Source organism: Syngnathus scovelli, chromosome 12 (genome assembly GCF_024217435.2).
Source record: "Syngnathus scovelli strain Florida chromosome 12, RoL_Ssco_1.2, whole genome shotgun sequence".
NCBI classification, from domain to species: domain Eukaryota; kingdom Metazoa; phylum Chordata; class Actinopteri; order Syngnathiformes; family Syngnathidae; genus Syngnathus; species Syngnathus scovelli.
The window spans coordinates 6018980-6038653 of NC_090858.1; the positions used below are offsets into that span (position 1 = coordinate 6018980).

Below are 19674 nucleotides of genomic sequence, written 5' to 3' on the forward strand. Positions count from 1 at the left end.
TATTTCCGGTTAGATATAAAACGATGACGAACACGCAAAGACGTGTATTTTTAAGCACTGTTCACCCCATTAAGTGCACAGATTGTCTGTGTTAACGCATTCCTACCGGGGTGAAACAGAACGCTACAAAAATCATACGTTGTGGTTTCGTAGCAGGTTATAAACCTATCTGCTGGCCGTCTACGCCAAGCTCCAGTGGCGCAATCGGTTAGCGCGCGGTACTTATATGACAGTACATTGTAGAGCAATGCCGAGGTTGTGAGTTCGAGCCTCACCTGGAGCAGAATTTTGCATAGAACCCTCTTCTTTTCTTGACTGTTAACTATGAATGTCTATAGTCATTGTCTTGGTTATCTATGAATTAATGGTCGTTTTGATCTTTTCTTGCCGTGGCAATACTAAAAACATGGAGGATCCTTTATAGCAGTGCTTTGCTTTTGCTGCCAGTAGGGAGCAGCATCTATCCGCAAGTAACCACTGCCCTAACTAATCACCACCATCCTTCCCATTTCAGTACAAATGAAACCAACATATAGTTCCACCAGCAGGCGACACTGTTGTCCACAGTTTGCCTCTCTTATATTTACTGACGTTTTGCAAACTGAAGCGACTGCACGAATATGATTGGCTGTATGCACTGTTTGAATAAAAACACTTGGCCCAGCAAGTATACCTCAAATATCTATCCATGTATCCTATATTTTTTTGGTCCATATATCTCACATACTGTTATCCAGAAGGACTTAAAACGAAAAAAGAATCTGCTTCTGACTATATTTACTATAAAAGAAAAATTGTAAGTTTAATATGAGGATCTTAATTTAGGGATATTAGGTCACACAGTTCTTTACAGACCTTGGAATATTTCTCTTAGTGATAACTCCATTCCACTGTTCACATTCTGAGTTGGAATTAGTGCAGAAAAAAAAAATCACCTAGAAAAGTTTACTTTTCCCTGACAATTATTTATAGCACAGGTGTTAAACTCAAGGCCCGGGGGCCAGATACGGCCCGCCACATCATTTTATGTGGCCCGCGAAGACAAATTGTGCATCAAATTCGTGTGTCATTACTGGAATTGCAAATTGTCTTCACTTTTAATAATCTTTTTTTTTAAATATTTGACCAGTTTTTACTCATCTGATTTGAAAACGAGTTATTTGTCAGATTGTTTTGTAGCTTTTACTGTATATAATGAGGTGCTCATACATTTAATTGGGTTGACAGTCATATTGGCCCTCCGAAAGAAGCTATGACTACAATGCGGCCCGAGAAAAAAATGAGTTTGACACCCCTGATTTATAGTATCAGAATTTCCAATAATTTAGAAGAGTATCATGTTTAGGGTTAACGCACAAAATTCTGAAATCAAGTCTTGTTTTGTAAGGAGTTGGCCAGATTTGGTCATGAAATCACATAACAAGCTGTGCAAGAGCTGTTGGTTATGAGTTGAATACATTGTACTGTAATTTTAATGACGTGAATGTGCAAGTGCCCGTGAGTCACACAGTTCCCATGAGAAATAAATTGGGATTGGAATGCTGGGATTTAAGAATTGATATTCAATGTTTTATAGCTCAATCTGGCCTGCGATTTAAGATTTGATATTCAATGTTTTATGGCTCAATCTGGCCTACAACACAATTATTGTGTCTCAGTATTTACATCATGTAAATGTTATGTTATGTTACATTATGTATATGTGTTGGTTCCATTTTCTTGTTCTGAACATGTCAATCTGCGGAAAACAATCATTAACAGGTTGACCAATAATTCAAACTATTCTACACTTGGTGCCCTATAGTATATTTTAGTATGTTTTAAGACTTCTATCCAAACCTTCCTCCAACATGCCACAAACCGCAGAGCATGTGTCGCAAGTTTTATTAAGCATCTGTTGGTGATTACTGATGAATTTGCTCACTGTGTAGCAATATGACAGCTCTCAAGTTCTAGTTGTAAAGGTATAATCATCATTATTATTGTTTTGTCATTTTCTCCCCTTCCATTGCACCCTCAAGCCAAGAGAAACTTCAGCGTTGCAGCATTTATCAAGTAGCCAGAAGGAAATGATGACATTCTGCTTAGCTGAACACCAACAATGTACATATCCGTGTGCACGCATGCACGTCTATTTGCTATAATGGCTTTGACATTACAATGTTGACAGCAAAAATTTAATTTTTAATTTAATTTGTAATGTCCAAGTATAGTCTCCTTAAAAAAAAAGGAAACAAATTAAATGTCTTGTAAAATAATTCACTGTACACCACTACTATTGTACTATATATATATATATATATACTTACTACCAGGGACGTAGTGGCCATCGGGAATTTTGGAATTTCCCCAAATGGCCGATTTATATCGGCGGATACCGGTTAGAAGTTTGCTTTGAGTTCCATATTTTACTATGGACACAGGCAGTATTATAAGGACCCTCTTCTCTCTCATGTCGAGAAATATTTTTGTACAAGCCGTCCATCATGCGTGTGTGTTTGCTCATTAGTTGTGCGGATCTGTTGGCAGCCGGCCTATCGTTCCCCGTGGGCACATGAAGGGCGGGCGGCGTGGTGGCTGGGGGCAGGGAGCTGCTGACACGGCTGCCCAGTTCAAAGAGATGGTGCAGTAGATGCAGGCACACAGCGAACAGACCGGCCTTTATATCCACACTCTCTGAGCCTGGGAAAACTCTGTAGATCCCCCGTTGTCGCCTGCGGTTACAGATGGGGAGGCAAGTGGACTTACAGGTGCTGCTCAGGCTCGAGCATATTCCAGAATTTGATACGTCGGAAAAAAAAATACAAGTATTCCATGTATTTCAATGAGGATAATGAATTGATGAATGACAGACGCTCTGGGGTTGCATGTGAAAATTAGCCACAACGTTTGATATCCATGTTCACTTCTTGGCTGTAAATGAAGTATAAATATTGCAGCTTTAAAATTGAATACTGTTCTGTGAAAAGCCACACACCATCATTCAATTTGTGGTATTTAGTCTGGTGTACAGAGGCTGGGTCCTTTGACATGCGCTGGACAAATCATCCTAAACTTGAAATGAGAGAAGCTGCTTTGATTGGTGTTGAATTAAGTTGGCCACTTTCACGCCCACAACGGCGCAAACCACTATTTTTGAATGTGTCTGTGCAGTTCGGTCCTGATCCGACCTGCCTCACCTCTTGATAGCCATGTGGTCCTCCATGTTCATCAGTTCTTTTCAATTCATTCTGCTCTTCTCTTACTGTATGTACAAGATGACCAATATCGAAGTCTACTCAGACATGTGACTGACACTGTTGTATTTATGGATCAAATCAAAACTAGCACAAGACAGCAATCCTCCATGAATCCAACATCAAGTAGCCTTTAAAGCTGTTTTTCCTCTCTCTATTTTAAAACTGTTTTGATTGCACCTTCCAGCAGGTTGATTATGATAACACTTGTTGGATGTGAATTTAGTGTAAATGGGCAAGGGATCACTCAGCAGGTCCTTGCGGTTTTATTAATAGTGCTTTGCCTCTGAGGGCTATGAATGTGACTATTGAGCACGCAAGAAGGCTTACTAAGCAAAGCGTAAGAATCTGTACGTGTGTGACTGGATAAGTAGAGTGGTACGTTTGGCCAGTGTCTGATGTGAGCAGCCCATGCAGGGGGTGTAAGTTCAGCTTGTGGCTAGAAAGAAAGGGAAAGGCTGACATCATTCTTTCCAGTGGAGAGGCTTGTTATTGTTGCCACTTAGTATTTTTGTCAAGAAGAGATGAAGTTCTTGCGGTACAACAAACAAGTCTGTGGACCGTCGTTTCCTCGTGTACACACGCACGCACGAAAAAAAAGAAAGAATTATAGTTGCATGGGTCTATGCATAGCCATTGCAAGCCATGCAACATCCGTTTTTGCAGGGATCTTCATTGAAAGCTCCAAGCAACCCTTCAAAGTGCTAGTCGCAAACAGCTTTTAATAAATACCGCAACTTAAATTGTTGTTTGTTGTGAGCTTTTAAATGAAAAGCATAATGGGCAGGAAAGAGAACGGAAAATATTTTCCTCTAGTGTATACTCTACTCTTTGCTTTTACAATGCTGATTGCTTTAAACCCCTTGACACAAGTAAAAACTAAAAAATCCGGACAGAAAATTATTACGTGAAGCACTTTGAACACCAAACTTTGGGTACTTCACGTCTACTCTGTCTGTTTGTATACGTTCGTCAGCGCTCAGTGCCTTTGCTGGAGATTAGGTGTGGTATTAGAGGGATGTCACTTGTCTTCCCTCCCTCACATTCCATTGTCCCAAACATACACCATCACATCGCAGCCTTATGAGACCCCCCCCTCCCTCTCTCTCTCTACCCTGCCCGACTTCAACACACCACTCATCCCCCTTTGGCAATGCTTCCCTCCTTCCCTCAGCCTCCCTTAAATTTGGACATCAGAGCAGGCAAGCCCAATCCCTCTTTACCAGGCACTCAGACCTGTTAAATCAACAGACGGCCGTGTCTATTGTCCTACGGCTTGATCTGGAGTGTGTGTGTTGGTTTGGCCGGGCTGGTAGGTCAGGATAAGGTTTGGACAGCATTGGATCCCCACTAATCCCACAAAAAGCAAAGATAAAACCAAGTCCAGGACCTCCGGCGCTTTGAGTACACCCTCTTCCACCTGCATACTCACACTGACACCGTGTTGTGATTATCAGAGAAGTCCATATTCCAAAGTTACGTTTTTTAATTTAACTGACCATGGATTTTTCTAGAGTTTGGTTTTGCATTGCCTAAGAAAGAGTGGAAGACTGGCGGTGTAGTAAAAAGAAAATTCCCACTTCAACTTCTCTGCCAGCATTCATAATTCCCGAAACACTGTGAAACGTCTGCACATTCAACATAAGCTTTGATGAAGCTCCGTGTCTTCTTGACCTTCAACTCCTTCAAACTCCTCTGTGAGTATTTCAGAGGAAAGAATTAAGCCGTTGGGCGTGAGTGTAATGCACACCGCCCATGTGAATTGACTTTAAACGGGGAGGGGGACAAAGTCAGAACATGGCAAAAGGTTTTGATTTATGGGGGTAGAACTACATTTGATATTCATTTCCGCAGCGGTGGCCAGCTAAAAAAACAGCCTGTAAATAGACCCGTCCTGACAATGGTGCAGTGTGGAGAGAGAGAACGAGAGAGAGAGAGAGACAGAGAGAGAAAATGCATGCGTGCGTCACTCCTATTTTAGGAATGCTTCGGGGCTCTTTCAGTCAAATTCAGGCCAGATGTTTCTGATTCGCTAAACACATATAATAAGTAATTATTGAAAACACCTTTCACTCGCCCAGTGTTGTGCGGTGCTTCATCTTGTGTAATCGAAGCTGCGGTTTCTCAAACAGGCACTGGATCCAAGACTTTATTGAAAGCCAGCTAAACTGCCCTGCAGTCAGAATTTCCTGATTCAAGATGAGAGAAAAGGGAGCTTAAAGAAATATTACCAGTCCCGCTTTGGTGAGAAGATGGAGTGAGAGAGGGGCGGTCTGGAGTTGTTGGAGAGAAGAAGAGGGAAAGATCAGCAGATTTCATAGCCATCCAGGTGGAACAAGATGAAAAGATTGATTCGAGATAGAAATGATGAGGCTGCTCATTCTTGGGAGGCATGCAGAACTGCTACGGAAATATTCACGAGTTACTCTGTTACAAAAAATACATAGTGGTAACATGGGTTCAGTTATGTGAATGCATCTACCAAAATAGAAAAAAAAATCCATGTCCATTCCATGCAAGGTTAAAATATATTTCTGAAAACACTACAGTATATGGATCTCTGGTACAATCGCAATTGTCCGCTATGGTGGTCATCACTTGAATTATTTGTTGTGGTACAGCATGACATAAGAATTGTTTTGCTGCTAAATATAATTATAATATACAATATAATAATATATAATAAAATATAATATAATATATAATAAATATATGATAAAATATTATTTCTCAATGACAACTGGCACGAGTCTTGTCTTCAAAAGAAATGTATAATTTGAAAATTACAGTTTGTGATGTGGCAATATGGAGTTTGAAATGGTGATAGCTTGCGATGCAAGTGATGGCGGACTCCTCCTACAACATTTCCACACAGAAATTACCCCAGGGGGACAACTTTCTAAAGTGTACCAAAATAAATCATCAAACAACAGTCATCACATGCTTGCTCATTTCTAGTTATTGCTGTGTTCATGCTGCAATACCTAGAACAGATTAGTCCATACATGTAGTCGGTGGGATGAATTATTCTTGTCTCTCTCTGCACTGTACTTTTGGTTATCCCCCGTACGATTACTTTTACAAGTCGCTGCCGAGCTATGTTTGCACAAGCTTACATTTCTACAAATTGGTGTCTGATTCTGTGGGGGTGTCTGGGTTCCTGTCCTCCATGTGGGTGTTTGTGCACTGTGTGTGCAAGATGGGGAGTGAGGGAGAAAGAAAGAAGGAGATGGGATGGGGGATGACAAGCTGGATCTGATTATGGCTTGGAATGACTGGGAGGCTTTGCGGTGCGGTGCTTTCTCAATAGCACATTCCTGTGAGCAAGCCGAGGCAGGATCCAAAACTCCAGACCAGCCCCTGCCAGAGGGATTGAGGAAAATGAAACGGTCAAAACTTACATTTCAAAAGGCCTAGCTCGATGGAAGGACGGGAGCCGAAATAATGATTAATCAGTGTGCTGTCCTGCATCCAGGAGATATTTTTTCTTTGGTCTACATTAAGGTTGGAACAGAGGTTTATTGTTTTAGGGTTATTGGTGAAGTAAACATGGCCACTGAAATTGTCAACAGTGAGTAGAGCGACATTTGCAAACAGAAAGCAACTTAGCAGAAGCTTACGTGTACCAATGTTGTCATTTTTGGTACGTTTGTGTTTGGCAGTGTGCCAGTCTGCTCAAGTAAGCGCTTTGGAGTCACCACTCAGTCCTGAAATGCAAAACACTCTGAAATAAATTCTTAGGAGACAGGCGCCCATGTGTTCGGCCTAAAAACGAGTGCGTCTTCATATTAGTGTGGGGCAAGTCTAGTTTTGTGTTTCTGGCACCACGGTGTGTGCCTTTTTTTTTTTTGCATCTTTGACATTTTTAAAACTTCTCCTTTTCTGATATTTAGACAAAAGACGCTTAACATTTGCAACATTTGAGAGAGCCTGGCAGGCGCCAAATGAACTCTGAAGTCAAGTTGGAAGTGGCAAGACTACCAAACATATTACATATATAGTTACAAAAAAGAAATCAACTGCTCCGATCATTTAGGGGAAGCCCGCAACCGCATCAAAATCTTGTTTGGTTTAATTTAGCGTGTTCCGAGTGCATGCCAATTGGATGTCTATGTCTAAATTGCGTAACATTATTGGGAGACGGCACTACCAGTTATCTCTGTGTGATGAAAAAAACCAGGCAAAGGCAGAGCTGAAAGGAGGAATGTCAAAAGTGATATAGTATGACTCCATCTTGCAATTGGCTCAGAGTTTGACTTTATCAGGGGTGTCGAATTCATTTTTATTGCGGGCCACGTAGTTATGGTTTCCCTTGTGGGGTCATTCATACTTTCTTATATTATCGCATACACACAACAGAATCCAGCATAAAAAAATGTCAACAATTTTCTAATTTGTTTTGAAAGTGGGGTTTTAAATAAATGTTGCAATACCTCACCATTTACAATGTTGGTGTTTTAATAAGAAACATGAAGTTGACACATGAGTTGTCTTTGCGGGCCACATAAAATGATGTGGCAGGCCGGATCTGGCCCGCGGGCCTTGAGTTTGACACCTGTGCCTTAGTTCATTTAGAGGCTCCAAATTCATATTGCACAATAGGTTGTAATCACTTTTCTTTCTGCTTTTTCAAAAATATTTACACAGGTAGAACATATCAGTTCTGCAAAATGTAGGTTTCTCACCAATTTTTCAAACACAATGCTTAAAGATGCAAAATCACAAGGCCTCATGCATACACGCATTCCCCGTCGATGGCTTTGGGCATGGGTAGACGGAAAACTGACATACTGACACGAGTCAGTGAAAACCAGACGTCCCGTAAGGAAACCAGATAAGGAGGCCTTCCTCCCACTGCTTACTCATCTCAGTGCCAGGAAATGCGTGTGTGGAGGGGAGCTGGGGGAAGACCAAAAGGGTTTTCCAGGTCTTTGCACAGCCCTTTGTTCCTTCAGCTACTCCCGCCACCATCGCTGCCGACTGTAAACACCTCAACGGACTTACAAAAGAACCCCCCCCCCCTCGACCCGACCTCACCAGTTTACCGGGAAGTCAGTGTGAAAGCAAGCTTTTGATTTACTGCAAGGAGGAAATAACATTGACTTGTCCATGCACTGCTTTTGCCCTTCCCTCCACACTTAATCTTTGTTTAAAGGTTTGTTTACTATTCTCTGTATGGAAAATCCTTCAGGAATGTGGAGGAAGTGGGAGTTTCCTCCCAGTGCAAATTTTAATAGGTTTGGGTGGAGGGGAACAAGAGAAGAAGGAGGCAACCTTTTCAATATTTCAAAATACTTCAGGTAGCCACTGTGTGTGCACATGTGTGTGTTTGGATATGCGACGAGGCAAGCAGTTGCACAATCTGAAACAGGCCAAAGTCAGAGAAGAAAGTTTAGCAGAAAAAGATATTTTCATAGATGCTACACTTCAACATTAAGCAGCCCAATAATTCTTGTCAATTTGACACACTTTCAGAACCAAGCAGCTGAAAAAATATTTACTTGGCTCTTTAATTTCACACTTGTTGGGTTGAAAGTGCCCCCAGAGATCACTATTTGCACTAGTTTTCCCTTTGGACTGATGATGGTGATGAGCAAGCTCAGACTATTTTTGTCTCCTCTCCCAGAAGAACATTAAGGGTTTGATTTACATTTGTGCGTGTGTAAAAACAGGCATAAACTTGATTGCACATCAAAACAGATGTGAAAGTTGATCTACTAAGCAGGTGCCACTAGGATCATGTCTGCCAAACGCCTTAATTGGAGTGGCCTAGCAGACACTAATGGCCCGCTCATCATAGGACAATCGGTCCTTTTCTGAAGCTCTTCTTGAACTCACCATGAAAGACGGACAATAAAAACTGACCTTTCTTACCCTGATGCATTTTTATCAACTCTTGCAATTTATGATTGAAACTGTTGTCTGCAATGCCAACCACCCACTAAAAGCCATTTCAATTTTTTTTGTATAAACTCAAGTCTTAACAAAACAAATTTATATGAATAAAAACATGTTTAAACTTAGCAATATTCTATGACTTTGGTTTGTGAGCAATATTTTGTGGTTGATGCAGTCATGCTTGTTCACACACAGTGAATGACCCCATGAAAAGAGGCTGAATCATCTATTTTAATAAAGAGCCTGTATTTCCATGCCTCTCAAATTCTGACGCTCTGTCTTGACCACCAAAGCACCAAGGCTGCCCATAGAAATGTCCACAGAAAAATGGATGCCTGCCGACTGAATCAATGCAGTAGTGTGTACTTAAAAGTGTGACTGGCAAGCATAAAAAAATAAATGAAAATAATAATAATATGAATAAAAAAAATAATCTGGACCTCTCTGCTAAAGTGGAGAATGACTTTCAAAACATCTATACACCAATACCTCACTGCAATTGAAGGACGTCTGGGACCAAGTCAATTTCTTGCCTTCCTTCAGCCATTGTGGGCATGAAAAATCAAAATGTGGTATACCATGCTGATCACGACAGACATGTCAGTGGAACTTGGCTGCAGTACTTTTGCTCTGACCTACCAATTAGTGGATGGAAAAATGCTGACGTTATTGTGGGCGAATTTGAAATTTGAATGGTCAGAGGAACAGTCCAGTCCCACTGCTAATATACTTAAAGGTACACACTTTGAATGTGTTTGTACTGGCCAAAGGTGTGTGTGGGAAAGTTGAATAAAAGTGTCTGACTGACGTGAGTAGATGTCTATGTTTGCAGGTGATGATTTGATCTCTACTGTGTGAATGGGCTCGAGGAATTCCAACTCCCCCCCATCAAGCAATCTGTTCATCTCTCAGCACTCTTGTAGGAGGACATGAAAGTCTCGAACGGGTGATCATAGGACTGGTTTTTCTTTTTTTTTTGGAAACAAGCCTATCATACTGGTATGCAGCGTGTCTGTCAACACTCAGTGGACTAAGATTGTTTTGGAGTATTGTTTAGATACTGAGATTCTGCTGCTTCTCCTTGGAGGCTATCTAGTTATAGTTATTGCAAAATATGGCAAATGGATATAATTTCTCCCTCTTTTCTTTGAAAATAATAAAATTATAGAAGTTATTCATGTATAACCAATGTACATTATCAAATTAAGTACACATAACATTGTGATTGGTGACAACTGTACCAAGGAAAATATTATAAAATATCTCTCTCTTTCTATATATATATAGTATCTGTGCTTTTAAAGTACGCTTGAGGCGCTATCCTCTCGTGAGGATGAAAATGGAGTTGTCCTACAGTGAAATTTTTTTTACATTGTTACACACCTTTACGGAATTTTGTGGACAGGTTGGGCAGTGAACTAAAATATGTCCAGGAATTCATTCTGATAGACTGAATAGTCATCATTTGTTCGTTCGTTCCTTCGTTCATTCTCACCACCGCTTATTCTGTTCACGGCTGTGGGGGCCGCCAAAGTCCATCATGATTAAAGGTTCCACTGACCAGAATAAGGGCGCCGGGATACAAAAATGTAATCTCACAATCACCGCTTGCATGACGTCATCCTTGCACCACCTGATGGTTGAATGTCAACAAACAAATGCATTTTTGGAACAACTATGAGTATGTCCATTTTATTGGCGAGCAACCTCACAATTCCCAAAACGACAAATGGAAGAAATGCTTCAAATCTCCTGTGAACAATGACAAATTGCTTTATCTCCACACAAGTGGCTCCTGAGGGATTTCAAAGTAAGAATGTTTCTGTAGTAATTATAGACATATAAAAAAAAAGGGTGCCGATAACATAACATGCAAAAGGTCAACATACTGTAGACTTTATCGCACCTGCCTTTGTCTATGCTTTCTCAACCGTGAACTGTTGTGTTTGAGTGTGAAGGCTGCCATTCAAGTTTTCTTTAAACCAGCGTCTGCTCCCACAACTTCTCACAATGCAGTGCTGATTGTCCGGGAAACTTTCATGTGCATTTATTGTTTTTCAACTGTGCCGTGTCTACAATAGCTGCTGAGGAGGGAACTTAAGGGGCACTCGGAGCCAGGTCATTTTTTAAGACAAAGAAAAAATGTCTGACTTTCATCACACAATAACAAGAAAAATATATAACTTTGTTCACAATGTGTTTCTTGATCACGTGGACACAAAACAGTAATGTGTCGACGTTAGCTTCAACTCTTGTTAGGCCTTCGCTAAAAAAAAAGTCAACTATATAAATAAAATAAATATATATAAATACATATAACATTCTACAAAAATCCAACATTCCATCATGAGTTAGTTTTATCAACACCTCTTGTAAGCATAATAATAGCTCAAAATTTTACCCATCTGTTTTCCATACCAGAGTGAGCCTATCCGAGCTGACTTTGAACCAGAGGCAGGTTACACCCTCAACTGGATTGCCAGCCAATTTCAGGGCACATTGTAGGCAAACAACCGTTCAACTCAAATAGACACCTATGGGCAATTAAGAGTCTTCAACCTTACATAAATGTTTTAGGAATGTAGGAGGAAGCCAAGAGAAACTTTCGACAGTACGTCAAACATGTTAACCAGTCTTCAAAATAAATGACATCCTGCAGTATTGGTGGTAGAGCAGAATATTATTAGTCATTTTCTTTCTGCCAACCTCATGCCTCATCACGCCTGTGAATGTCAGTTGATAACCAGTAAAAGCGTGAGATGTGAAAATATGTGGAATCATCAGCCGCCAACTTGTGTTTACGAGCTGACTCAAATGTCCCAACTCAACAAGAGAAAATATAAAAGATGCATTTATTGTTCAGATTCACGGCTTCAAAGTATATCAAAATATGATTTGCTGTTGACATCAGAATTTCCCAGCATGCCCTTTCCCTATTTGAGGCGCCCATTTTTGAAAGGAAATTTGGCACAGGTTTTATGGACGGGTGGCCTTCTTGACTCCATACCCATCGTATATATCCATATACATGTTCACTTGATTCTATTTCTACTTGTTCTACTCTATATGTAACTACAATGTGTGTTGGCCGCATATGGTCAGGATGGCTGGAGCCCCAGACTGAAACAAATCATCACGATGACATCAGAGAACAAAGTGTACTCATAATAATGTCGGTTTCCATGTCTACGATTTGCGCCCAAGAGTATGGCCTTCATCTCCAGCCTGGTCCCATCACACTGCATCAGTTTCATTCTGACCTCCATACTGACTCCAAACTATAATTTGACACTGGTTTCCTTATCTTTGCTTTTGGTTGTCCATTAACTTGTTTCTCTTCACCCTTATGACTCTTCATTCCTGTCTGTTTCTCTTTTGCTTCCCTCTTTGATGACTGTTTTTCTTGGCACACTGGCGGTTTAGTTCCAGTGACAAAGCAAATTTCCCTTCTTTTTTTCCTTTCGTTTCTTCATGAGTTATTCCTGGCCAATGTCTCAGTGTCCACAGGTGTTTCTCTGAAAATGTTGCTCCCATTTTATTGACTTTCGTCCTCATTACATCACAGCATCAGAACATATGAATGCGTTTGATTATGTGCCTTTTTTCCTTCAATCTGGCGCTTTCCTCAACACATCCTTCTGATTACGTCTACGTGAGTGTGCATACGGTCAGGAGGTGTGTATCACTCCAGAATCTCTCGATTTAGGAAAGCCTGGCATGGTTTCTAAGGTTCCATGGAGAGAGAGGCAAGTGTTATGTAATTAGACCTATCGATGCTGCAGATGTGTGTTTTATTCGTGCGTACGTGGGTGGGTGTTATGGTAAGCTATCCATCTCCAGGGCATCTGCTCTCCATTATGGCTTAATGGATGTCAGATAAGAACATGACAAACAGATTTGGAGAGCCTGAGAGACGCTGAAGCACACCCACTGGGGGAGCTAGAGACTCACTGCACAAAGGATAAGTCTTCCATTCGTCCTGCTCGTTTCCCATCAAGGCCACACAAACTCACATCATTTCGTTGATAATTTGTGGTGCCTGATGGGTTGGATTTGTCCTGAACAATACAATGAGTTGCAGCTGAGAAGAAAATCATTAGAGAGTTTGCTTGTTGAATTTTATTCGCCTATTTGGGGTTAGTCTGAAGTCATAGATGCTACCACATGTCGGGAAATTGACTTAATCGCAACTGGATTTAGAGTGGACATGCAGTCAATATTCAGGTTGAGGTCAAAATTTCGGTTTCTGAAACATTTGTAAAAATCTGTTTACATGTGTCCGAGTTCCTCCTTCATTTAAATATCTTGATTCGACTCACGGACGGTTTTTAAAAACCCGATTAAGAGCACATTCAGGCTTTTTCTGCATGTAAATGTATTCCAGAGTCCATATATCAGAGTGAATTTGCGCACATCCATGCATGTAGACCTGTATGCAAACCGTACATTTCCGAGATAACCTATGCCAGATGTCCACGACTCTTCAATCCTCCGAGTCCACTTACTGTAAGTGCGTTAATAGTGCTTGACAAGTCCCGACGTGTAGATATCGTGGCGCTTTATAAAGCAAGCCGAGGGAAATTTTGTTGCACTGCTCACATGCAAAACATTGCATGTGTTTACATACTTCAGCTTTACATGTTCTATAATGATGGGTGATATGAAACCTGTTGCAACATTTCAGTTGTCTTTGATTTATAGGCATGTTGATTCAGCCAACAAGCAATTAGTGGAAAGCCCATTGGCAACCCTCAAGAGGTCTCATAATCTACAGGGAACCATTGCTCATTATGTGAGAGGATGAAAAGCATCAGAGCGTGTAAAGATGGACGGGGAAAGTATAAGAATACTTTAACTCTTTGTGTCTGACATATTCCACAATTAAAGCAATAAGATTCAATAGGAATATATTGGTTGTTGACTATATGATGGCTAGCAGTTAACATTTTTAACTCTTTGAGTGAGCTAATTTCTGTTAAAATTGCTACATTGCAGTTCGCTCATGTGCTGGTGCTGTAATACGTTCATTGCACATCGGTTTGCAGCAGGAATAAATAACAAATAATTAAAAAAAATATGTAATAAATAATAATATATATATATATATATATATATATATATATATATATATATATATATATATATATATATATATATATATATATATATATATATATATATAAAATAAAATAATAATAAATAAAATAAATAAAAAACAAAACACTGGCCCTTCTATGACTGGCATGTGTGATCCATGCAATTACATAAAATAGTCGTCATCAGACGGTGTAGGAAGATTGCACTTAGAGTCCAGGAAGGACAAAAACATTCTGAGAATAATCACGGATGCTTTTTGTACATAAATAAACGGTGGCTGTGTCCGAGGGTAAGAGGGCGTCTGGTCACCCCAATGAACACATGCAAGCAAGCTCACACGCTGTCATGTACTGATAACTCTCAGCTGCTCTGGACAACAACCAGCACTGTCTCGCAATGACAATAAACTTCAGTTTTATCACAATTAACTGTCTTACAGTCACCCCTAAATGCACCCGAGCATGTATACACATGCACACACACACACAGACACACACACACACAGCCCTTGTTGGACCAGTTTACAGTTTGGGTTTGGTTCTTTTGTGACTGTGTGATTGATGGCTTCAGGGTGTGAATGATAACAAGCATAGCACTTTATTTTTCCAAGAACAAAGCCCTAAGATGCTGTCAAATAAACTGAAGCAAAATATTATATTTGAAACAACTAATAAATAAAGCCCAATATTGGAAATTGAAAGGGAAAGAGTAGTGTACTTCACATTTTTCATCCCCATGCTATGCCATTTTTTTCCATGAAAAAATATTAACAATTTTAATGGTTATATACTATATTCAGTTGTTTCATATGTATGAATAAACTTTGGTAATCCTCATAAATATAGGCAGTCTCTTTTCATAATTTTTTCTCTTTTTATAATTAAAGAGGGAAAACATGCTTTCTCTTGAGACTTAATCCTATCTTAATCTTATTCATTTGAAATAAATCAGGAATGCGTTTGTGTATAAGACACATTTAGAAAAATGCCGCTGCAAAAAAAAAAAAAAAGAAAGAAGGGAGTTTCCTGCCATAACTGCGTTTGAAATGTTCTCTGAGTCTATTTTCTCTCAATTAATAAGTTGACTGTTTTCATCATGGCTACTGTACTATAACGGGCTCTACCTACGGCTCACAATTAGGCTAAGATCTTATCATGGCCTTGGCCCTCCATGTTCTCCTCCCAGCTCTTTTTCATCCCCCCTAAAAGAATGCTTGTTTATCTTTCACCCACTCTAGAGAAGTCAAAAACAAAGATGCTTTTTGTGGTTTTGTTGGTGCACGTGACACTAAGAGTGTGCAAGCATGAGTGATGGTGGTGCAGAAAGTGGGTGAAATATCATTGCTGGAGGAGAAACTGCTTTGGAACAGATGCAAACTGTCAGTGGATTGGAAACTTTCACAAGAGTACAGTCTTTCATGTTGGAGCATGATTTTGCTCTCTTTAAAAGCTGAACCCCTGCACTTCCATTTGCCCCTGTCGGAATAGTTTCTCATGCATTTGCTTGGATGTTCGAATTTCCACAGACACGTTACATACAACCGCTCACATTTCCGGGTGCACACAAATTCAAAGCAGAGAAATTCAATGCCTATTAAATTAAAGTATTTTTTTTGCACATATTTTTCACAGCATAAAAAAGCAGGAAACAAACGTAAAAAATAAATAAAATCGGGTTCTCACAGACATGCAAGATGGATGGAATAGAACAGAATATGCATGCAACTCCTTTGGGTACAATAATATCAAAGCAGACTGTATTATTATTATTATCGATGAACATTAACTATGGCAGGCTTAGTGATAGGCTGTGTAGTTCCCATACGGATGGCGGGGGGGCATGATTGGGGTGCATGGGGGTGGGTGATGAGTTGAAATAAGAAACAGCTGCTTGCTCTAAATTACTGGCGTTTTGTCAAATCTTTTGAGGAGAGGAATTGGAATTACCAAAGTCAAATGTTTTAATGTAAAGGAATTGGTCTGGCGGCTCGGTGGCGCACTGGGTAGCACGTCCGCCTCACAGTTAGGAGGGTGCGGGTTCGATTCCACCTCCGGCCCTCCCTGTGTGGAGTTTGCATGTTCTCCCCGGGCCCGCGTGGGTTTTCTCCGGGCACTCCGGTTTCCTCCCACATTCCAAAAACATGCTTGGTAGGCCGATTGAAGACTCCAAATTGTCCCTAGGTGTGAGTGTGAGTGCGATTGGTTGTCTGTCTCTGTGTGCCCTGCGATTGGCTGGCAACCAGTTCAGGGTGTCCCCCGCCTACTGCCCGATGACGGCTGGGATAGGCTCCAGCACGCCCGCGACCCCCGTGGGGACTAAGCGGTTCAGAAAATGGATGGATGGATGGATGGAATTGGTCTGCTATCATGATGCTACAATAATTACCTGAATTATATAATCAGGTTCAAGCACCCTGAGAAATCAATCCAAGCAAGTGCACATCCAGGAAATGAACACGTCTTATAGTGTAAATAGTTTTAGCCATTTTTTTTATGGTAACGGCAGTGTTTTTGTTGCCTGTGAAGAACATTTGCTAGTTAGAGGCGTAACCAACTTGAAATTAGGGATCTGGCTATGGATGAAAAACAAAAGCTGAGAAGAAAAAAATATATATAAACACTGGTCATAGCCTACACAAATATTTGTAGTTACCTAAAGAAGAAATAAATCACAGAGCACAAAGTAAGAGCCGCTGATGAGTGAAACGTTTAGAGAGCTGCAAAGACCCTAACACAACTGTTAGTGACATCAGCAATAACCTCCAGAAGGCAAGAATCCAGGACACTGAGGGGAGTAACATCCCAAAACAAACAACAGAAAGAGGCTGTAAAAAGCTGAAAAAGAATCACAAAAAAAGAATGTAAACATTTGCAGAAGACTGATGAGTCACGGGCTTTGTGCATACAAGCATTGTATTTTCAACCATTTTCACAACTGTTAAAATAAATTTGGCATGATCAAGAAATGACTGACGTTCTCACACATTTTGCCTTCGCGTATTACCCCCAAATAAAATGTTGCTTCATATGTGAATATACGAATCTCAGCTACCGTTTTGCAACCGCTATATAGTCGATACATAGTCTGATTCAATTTTGATGGATAAAGGCTCCAGACAGACAAAAAAAAAAAAATCACACGTGTACCGATATGTGAACAAAAGGTTCAAGTCAAGAATAAACATGGCTGTCCTTCAGGGACAATGAAGCTCAGAGTCAGAACCACCATAAGGAATTAAACAAATGATTGCAGTGTAAGATTCTTGGATTTGGAACACAATTCTGGGGTTGAACCTTAATCCCTCACAAATCATACAAGCTTGTTACTTTTAGTCCATTAGTGGTCACTTTATTGCCAAAACAAGAGACTCAACCTATACGTCCCCCCATTTAGTATTTTCAAGGCCCACACACTTTAAAATCCCTCATTCCACGTCAATCTGCCTCATACTCAACCCTATAATTGTAGTGGGTTGAGTATGAAAAAAAATCTGTGGCTGTTATTTTTATTGAATTCCCAATAACTTTACCAAGATTACAGTTAAGTGGAGCAGCCTGGGATTCGTGCCTTAAGTATGTGGGCCAATCTGAGGCCAGTGGGAATCTCGAGCCAAGCAGGGAGGTGGAAAGGTCATTGGATGTGTGTATGTGCAATTTTTTTTATTGATTTATTTTTCACACGGCGCAGGGGGAAAACAAGGCAGCGTTGCCAGGTTTAAATCCACCCAATGGACAAATGGACACTAATAAACAGACTTGAACCGCTGGGAGTCGTAACGGAGCTTTTCGTGAATTTGCGTGAGTGACAAAATGCATGTGAAACGCTATAGCGTGTGATTATATATGCCCGCTTGTGTTTTACAGTGAAACTTACTCTGAAAAACATGACCAAGCTTCATATCGCCTTCCATGAATTTTCACGGATCCTCATTGATTTGTTCTGCAACTGTTGTTTTTTGCTGTACAATGACCCCTCGCTTTTTTTTTTTCGCAAATGCGCTACGTTGCGGGTTTAGAAATACTATATAAAAATGTCTATAAGTATAAATGTCATTTTCAGGAGAGAGAAGGAAAGGAAAAACAAGCAGGCTAGTCATTATGGTACATTGTATATGTCTTGTGACTTCCAAGTGTGTGCATGTGTTTCTTTGTCTGTGTTTGTGTGCGAATCTGTGGTAAGCGTGTTCTGGTCAGTGTAACTCAATTTAAGCGTCAAACTGTGTCGTGAAATCAGGCCTGCTGTATATTTTACCCCTCTGCTCTCCAACGTTGGAGATACCGCAACACGTTTTCTTTTTCACACACGCACACACCAATGCAGCGGTTGCCCAGCGCGTCCCAGAAAGCAGGTTCGGTTACAGAGTTAAGTGAATGGCAGCGGTGACACGGTTGACACTTGACTCTACCGCTGTGGGCACTTTGGAGTTATGAGGGCCTCTACTGACAGCCCACCAAATGGATTCCCAGATAAAGCATTCTGTCTGAGCTGCTAGGGGGTCTGGATGTGGATGTCTGTGTGTCATTGAGCAGGAGCTTCAGTTCCCAGCATCAGTGGCTCGGCCACAGCTGTCCTCTGTGGTCTTTTGACTATTCCGATTGCAGTTGCTCTGATCTCTCGAAAGACTTTCCCACAGTCACCACCAGTTACCTCTATCTTACTTTGAACACATTTGCCTCGGCCCATGACTCCAACTCAGGATGAGTGTTGCCGTTGAAAAGGTTGCTTAGTAAGTCGCTTTACTGATTACTTTAAAAGTCAAGCTTGGTGTCTTGCAGCTCTTTTCTACTTTATGACGTTCATTTCCTGTTGGGGGATTTTGGTTTGGTACTTTTGCCTATGACGACGTACACTTTATAGCATTGTGTCCTAGCTGCATCTGAGTTCAAAATCTACTCCTATTATATGTTAATTGGATAAGTAACTCTAATCTGATTACTGGTCTGGAAATAGCAATGCGTTCGAGTGTTGGTTACTAAAAACATGGTCGGTCATATTCGAGTAAGTCCGAGGCCGAAGCTGCTGCACTATTTCCGAACCTGGAGCAATAAAGTGGTTTGACTGCTGATTCTCAAACAGCATGGGGTGTTGTTACTGTTGATGCAATTAATGACTGGAGGCTGGGCTGCAACTCAGTGGCCATTACCACTAAAATAGTACTGTGGTTTCCTGGGTCCACAAAAAAACAAGTTGCATGAAAAGTAATGCAGCATCTGCCAAGCGAGATGTTTGATTCCTGATTGTATTTTGGCAAGAATATCATGCCTCGTCTATAGTGTGCACAACCAAGGGCCTCTTCGTTGTGTAAGCGTTCTCTCCAACCCAACATGTGTTGTGGCTCATCAAGGCAGAACATGGAAACTGTGAGTGTCTGCAGATGTTGAGAAAGAGAAGATGAGGCTTTTTTTCCATGCTGGCATTTGGTTTGAGCATGTTTCCTCACACG

General features: G+C 40.7%; 1 long non-coding RNA gene and 1 other non-coding gene across 2 annotated transcripts in view; one reads left to right on the plus strand and one right to left on the minus strand.

Annotated features, from left to right (window-relative positions):
- Positions 1 to 189: 189 nt before the first annotated feature.
- trnai-uau (transfer RNA isoleucine (anticodon UAU)) lies at positions 190 to 283 on the plus strand. Its single transcript has 2 exons — positions 190 to 227; positions 248 to 283. It is a non-coding gene; the product is annotated as a tRNA-Ile (tRNA).
- A 1423-nt stretch (positions 284 to 1706) lies between these two features.
- The window catches only part of LOC125978244 (uncharacterized), an 86576-nt gene continuing 68608 nt past the window's right edge, over positions 1707 to 19674 (minus strand). Inside the window, exon 3 of the long non-coding RNA XR_007484967.2 lies at positions 1707 to 2714. This is a non-coding gene — a long non-coding RNA (uncharacterized lncRNA). The remainder of the gene's footprint in view (positions 2715 to 19674) is intronic.